The sequence below is a fragment of the Amblyomma mixtum genome, chromosome 2, assembly GCF_055824585.1.
Source record: "Amblyomma mixtum isolate Tamu chromosome 2, ASM5582458v1, whole genome shotgun sequence".
NCBI lineage: Eukaryota > Metazoa > Arthropoda > Arachnida > Ixodida > Ixodidae > Amblyomma > Amblyomma mixtum.
The window spans coordinates 275,086,518-275,093,113 of NC_143013.1; the positions used below are offsets into that span (position 1 = coordinate 275,086,518).

General features: G+C 50.9%; 1 pseudogene; it reads right to left on the reverse strand.

Moving 5' to 3' along the window:
- Window positions 1-4,080: 4,080 nt before the first annotated feature.
- On the reverse strand, window positions 4,081-6,338 carry LOC149364062 (uncharacterized; annotated as a pseudogene).
- Window positions 6,339-6,596: the final 258 nt, after the last annotated feature.

The following is a 6,596-nucleotide window of genomic DNA, read 5'->3' on the forward strand; positions in this document are numbered from 1 at the left end:
GTGTGTATGTGCGTGCGTGCGTGTGTTTGCGTGCGTGCGTGCGTGTGTGTGCGCGCGCGCAGAACTTGTGGAGAGAAATCACGTGTTCCTGCTTCGGAAGAGTGAACAGCTTGCGCATTTCCTTGCCATATCCGCGCGTTACTAAGGCTGCCGTGACCTGCCGGTATGGAAAAATTACGCGTTAGCCGTTGAATCTTGTGGCTGCCGAAGTAGATGCACTCTTCTTTTACTGGAAGGAAAACTAAGTTGAGCTTCCACTGAACGAACTCACTTTTTAAGAGAAGTTCAGTCAGAGTATGCATTCTGAGCACGTAATATTGTGAAACAGATCTGGTAGCTGGTCGCTGTACTCTCTTGAACAATCATTGGGACTATAGTATATCGCTAGATTGACAGATGTTTTTTTAGGGTCGTTATCTTGGCAACTATCATTTAGACGTTCCTATGCATCTGTTTTGAAACATCGCCTTTGCGAGGGAAGCAGAGGGTTGACCAGCGGCAGATCTCATGGAGCTTCGCTTCCCGATTTGCGAAATGGCAAAAAAAAAAAAAAACATAATATGACTGTGGTGGACACGACAGTTTAGCCGAATCACAATCAAAGCTCCTAACGGCATTGAGGAGACGGCGCGACAGACGAATACAACGCAGGTACACAAAACGACAGGACCGGTTTTGTGTGCCTCCTTTGTCTTCATCTGTCAGTCACGCCGTCTTCAATTGTCATTCTCATGTACCAAATAGGCCATGCAAGGGTTGTACTAGCGTCTTGACGGAGTTCTGCATTGGCCCAGAATTTTTCCAGCTGTATCCAAAGGCAGTAGTCTAATTCTTCAATCGCCACGCTGCAAGGCACCTCCTCAGCTGCCGTTAAGGCTCGCTTTGATAATCAGTTGAATCATTGAGTCGTTTGAATCATTGTGTCGTAGACTTCTCCGGGAAACTATCCCTTCCTGCCTGGATCAATTTAGACTAACGGATGTTCTTTAACGTGCGCTCTCGACATCGCACAGCACGTAGGCGTTTCTGTGTTTCGCCTTCATAAATACACATATCTGCTGCGGCCGGTACCGAACCCGCGACCCAGGCACCAACAGCCGGATACCAAAGCCATTACTTTATTCTGAGCTGGCGTGGTGGGTCTGTTAATTTTTAAAAGCTGACAGTGCTATGCTATGCCTGCATATTCCTTGTCGTTTTTTTTTTGTTTGTTTTTAATGCCTGGTCACATTTGTCTTCCGTCTCTATGCGAATCCCCGTAGTTGTGCGTTCGCTCGTTTAGTGATTTTGGCATCTCTGCTGTATTACGAGTCACGCTAACGGAGAAAGGGAAGTCATCGACAAAGCCTTTCAGTCTGATTCGAGGATGGCTTCAGTTGGGGTGTAACGATCCCAAAGCGACTCGACTCAGGCCATGAGGGACGCCATAGTGAAGGGCTCCGGATTGGCTGATTAGCTCTTAAAATCGAGGCAGCCGGGTTCGAAGCAGACAGGAGTGAAGAGTCGCCCTTTTCGAAATGGATGATATAACCGGAGCCGCGATGCATGTTCTGGAGCTGCACTATAGCATCAGTAATAAACGGAAACTATACTGCATGTAGTGCGTGTATAGTTCCTGACCTTGGCCCTGGTCATTATTCGTAAATTTCCGCTTCCAGGTGACGGCCTGCAGCACGGGCGGGTTTATGCGTAACTGCTGGAGGGGGAGGTCCCGTTGCGTGCACGAGGATACGCGCGGTCGCGCTTCGAAGGGATCTGAATGTCTTCGCGGTGTTCCGTTACCTTGCAAAAGACTTTTTAGTCTAGTACCTTCGAAGAACCAATTTTACATCACAGCACGAAAATCCCGCGCCTGAAGAGTATTAGTTTATCACGGGCACCTATTTTCGCTATCTTTACTACAAAAACCGACCCTTTACAGGCCGCAGTTCGGAGGACCACAGTTCGTTGAACACCAAAGAGTGTCCTCGCATACACTGTGCAAAGCTTTTGAAACTCTCACCGCGTCCCCCTCCCATTGTCGTTGTGGTCGCGCTGTCTCCGGAACGGTGAAAACACCGTCCACTGTATCCGGACCACATACTTCAGCGAAGCCGCACGCCGCTGAAACCGGGTCCCATTTTTTGTGTGCAGTAGAAGCCGAGCTTCAGTCGCATGGAATAAGCGAACGACTGCTGTTTCACGCGTGCGTCGAATGCGTGCGGTCAGCTCGTTGTGCCCGGCGTGCGAATCGATGCATTCGAGCGGGTTTGCAGTCACTGTGTTTCAAGGCTTCTTGCGAACTCTTTGTGGTGCGCAACGACTGGAAACGTTCAGCGCGTCCACATTTTGTCGAGTGTACACCACTCTTCCATTTAAAATACACGCTGCACGCAACTAAGCCTTGCCGCACGGTGTTGACAATACACGGCCAGACCGCCAGTGGCGGTGATGGATCGCCCTCGGACGTGTAGCCGTGGAGGGCGCCAGCATCTAAACGCGGGGGATTAGCGCACCGAGCGCCCAGGGTGCCGACCAGATTAATGCCTGGATTATCGGCGCTTTAAGGGGAGGCAGCTCGCGGTGGGGGGTACACTCCTAATTGATTCGCGCTTCTCCCCCTCGTGGGCTCCCCACCGCGAGAAGACGACCTTGACGCTGCTGCACGGCCGCTGCCTGCGTCTCCCTCGCGTGGAGCGCAAACGGGCGCCGATCTGACGATCAGCGCCGTGGAGTGCTTCGTTTCTGGCTGGAATCGCTTTGGTTTATGGTATACCCTGGCTCGTTCTTGTGTTCTATTGTGTTACACAATTCTTTTTTTTTTTTTTTTGCATTGTGACGTTGGCCTCTCCGTTGGTGGCCCTCAGACGCGTTATCGCCTCTCGGAAAGTGGACAGCGCGTCTGAGGGGGAGAGGGCACGGAGGCTGTTAACGCGCTACGTAGTCCACCGAACGTAGAGGTAAGGTCTGAGGGTTGTAATGGAGTGCTAGATTTAATTTGTTTTCCTGGGTTCCATGCGTACAGGTGCCCGCAGCTAATTTTCGCAACGTGGAAGCCAGAAAAACGAGGAACTATCTCGCTGTCTGATGCCATGCTTGACGTAACATACAGGTCAAGTCTTCCGTGACCTGAATGGGACTTTACTTTTATGGGTGCACTGCGTGTGTATGCAGATAACCATTATACTGTAGTCGCTAGGGACCAACGGCTGCTATCTATTTTAAAGACTGAAAAGGGAGCTGGCTGATCTCATAAGAGAGACTGGTGAATAATAATCGAGTCTGGAGATAGTTACAATGTTCTTGCTGCAATAAAGGGACAGTGGGAAGACAAGCAAGTATATTCTGCGGCAGCCGTTGGCAGTGACAGAAAATTCCCTTTTCTATGGGCTGATGTTCTCTCTGTCTTGTTTATCAGTTTTACCAAACCACGAATTTTCAACGAATATTATTTCGTAAGGTTCATATGACGCAAACGGTTATCCGTTGAAAAAAAGAGCTTACCTAGACAATCTCCGAAACAAAATTAGAGAAAAACAAATTTCAAAAGAATTCATTGTGGCTTGTGAACTCTCACACGGATGGCTGTGGCTTTATCGCGTTTTGCTATAGTATGCACGAGAGGCGCGAAGCTAGTGAAGTGGATTTGCTGATAAGAATTCTCGAGAAAACTTATCGCTTGCTCGGAAAGTTATCATTCCCACTAGTGTCTGTCAGGTCGGCAGACGTGGTTATTCGACATTACGTGGCCGTTATTCGAACATTATTCGAAATTGCATGGCCAGACACCACCGTGCACCATTTTTTTTCCCTACTGCCCACTACTCTCCTGTTGCCCCTTGGAAAGCAGGTTTTCAACACTTGCTAAACAAAACGTGTTTGACGGCTCCTGCATGCCTTATTCGGTGCAGGTTCAGTTTCTCTAAAATCTAAAATTTGGAACGACAAGATTCCTTGAGGCCAGGCAGGAGCAGCGACGCTCGGTCTCCACGTGGCTGACAGAGAGCTGGCACAATGCGTGGTCGTTCGCTGCCATAGGCACCCTGCGCATCTAACTCCAGCGCGACGCGCGCGCCACTGGCGGCGACGCGCGCGTCCCTGTCAGGAAGGCAGGGCCAGTCCGACAGCTCCCGCGGTGTTGCGCGCGCTGTCACGAAGCAGTTGTGCACCTCCTTCCCGAGCACAAAATTGCACATAACAACAGCAAGACACATTGCTGTGTTGTACGATGCAGTAATACATATATACATTCGTCCCGGACAAAGTTTTATGGATTTCCAGCGCGACATTGGGAGACGGCCCACCCTTCGCGACGGGCAACACGCGCACGCGGTTTCTGCTCAAGCAATGGTCAAACCCGTGCGGAAGACGCTTACTTGACTCATGCATTACCTCCTAGACAGCTTTTGACTCGTGGCAAATTCAGCAGACTCGGAGGAATGCTAATGGCTCACTGGGAACCTTTCCCTCTTCTTGCACCCACGATTTTTGGTCATTGACTTGGCTGTCAACAATATATGGGCTTAAAAAGCCACGCCGAAACTCGCCCGCAGTCGCGCCTGAGGAAGAAGCCCAAATCTTGCGCAGCAAAGAATAGTTTACTTCACTTCCAGTTATGCGCGGAATCCTTGCTCCCTTCCACTGCGCCTAGTCGTCTAGCGTCTTTTTCGTCAGTAAAGGCACATTTTCAGGGGCAGCGGCAACGTGTTCCTGATAAATCTTTGGCTCCACATCTGAACGACTGGCTGATAATTTAGTACAATCCTAATGTCGAATATTCAGGGCACTTGTACTCAATGTGTATAAATTAAACATAGCTTGCAATGAAATCCCGCTTTTTGAGCACAAGCTTTCGGCAAGAATCCTGCATGAAATAGCTGGGATACTCCTTTTTTGCAAGATCCCAGTCAAAAAGTTTTATGTTTTCCGCAGGAGTTTCAGTGCGCCCAGGCGCTTCGCCGCAGCAAGTTTTCTGCTTGCAGAAGCTCGTTCATGGGACATCTAATCAAAACCCTGACGCACATGTTGCAACGATAATGACTGGCAGTTCCTGAAAAAATTAGAAGATATGAGTGGCAGATTACGCAATGGGCACATCATTTACAAGGCGTCTGAACAGGGCATTTCACATCGAACACCGAAGGTGCAGCGAACGAGAATGTTATGAAGTCAAGTTTGCGCCGCTCGCTCAAAAACTGGACTTTTCTAATTACCTTCAATGTTATGCCGCCTGGCCGTCTTTGAAAGTTTAGGGTAAATCTTTTTAAATGCAGGAACACTCCAGGCTAGCGGGTGGCTCGTTTTGGAGAGCGTTTCACACCGCTCCAAAAACACGGCAATGGCAGCAGCGCGTTAACATTTGCCTGAGATGCCTGTCTTGCAGCTGCAGCCCACGGTAACAAGCTGTCTACTGGAATATAGCTACATAAAAAAAAATGATTGAGAGTTCAGCGGTAACTGGCATTAGATACAAATATTCATTGGCGTTAATTTGATGGCTTTCGATGGCGCAGTGGTGCTTGTCTGCGCAATGCACCAGGCTGCTACTTCGCACCCGTCGCGCGACACCACCTCTTTCACATTGTGTACACGGCCTGCTTCAAAAAGCTTCGTTCCTTTCCTGACGTTCGCTCCTCGAAAGAATTTTGCAGCCTCATGAATGCATAGGTCGAAATCCCGCCTCTACGAACAGCGGCAGCCGCTAGCAGATGCCACCCCATCGCTGTCGCGGGGCGAGCCTTCCTGACAGGGACGAGGAACTGGCCGCGCGGGGGAGCTGAACGCAGCCTCGACGGTGGCGGTGCCTGGCGGGTGCAGGGTATACAGGCTCGTTGATTCCAGCTACGCTCCAGTGTCTGCGGGACCGAGGTCGGTGATCTCGTAGCACAAAGACGCCCTGCGTGCCTGCGCGCACCCCTCTTGAGCTGTTCGGCGCAGCGGGGCGCAGCTGAACACCACTAGTGGTGTCCCGAAGCAGAGGTTGTGGTCAGGACGGCCACCAGAAATTCAGCCCATTGTTTACTGAATGCAACGTTCGCCCAATACTTCGTCTTCATTCACTGCCGCTGCAGTGGCAGGCAGGGGTGCTGCCGTCGTCGCCGGGTCTCCTTCGTAGATGTCACTCACAACCTACTTCTGGTGTGCACTGTTGGGGTCAAGAGAAGCCGCACATGGAACATATCCCTCTGCACAATGCACACATTTAGGCTTCGCTCTCCAGTATCCCGTCTGCAGGTGGGCCAGTGCCTTCAGCGAGAGGACGCTGTGGATTCCCTGTAAGCAGGGTGTCCAACCTGCAAAGGGAGACGAACGCCACGTACCCCAACTCCCATGGCTCCCCCAAATTTTTCTGCCGTCATTACCGATTTGCACGCTTGTGACTGGCTTCGCGACTTGTTTGCTGCACTGTCCCCCTCAGACTTCATTATCCTCGCGGGGGTACGGGGCGACAAGGCGTTTGCTTCTTCTCTGGAGTGGCCGGAGAGGCCTCGCGAGTGTGTTCACGCTGCGGGCACGTCGAAATCCGTGGCATGAGGATTTTTTCGGAGTAAAACGTTGCTGGTCTTTGTCGACAAGGTAGAGCACCCACGCTTCCCTTGCTGCATGTGTCTGGAGCT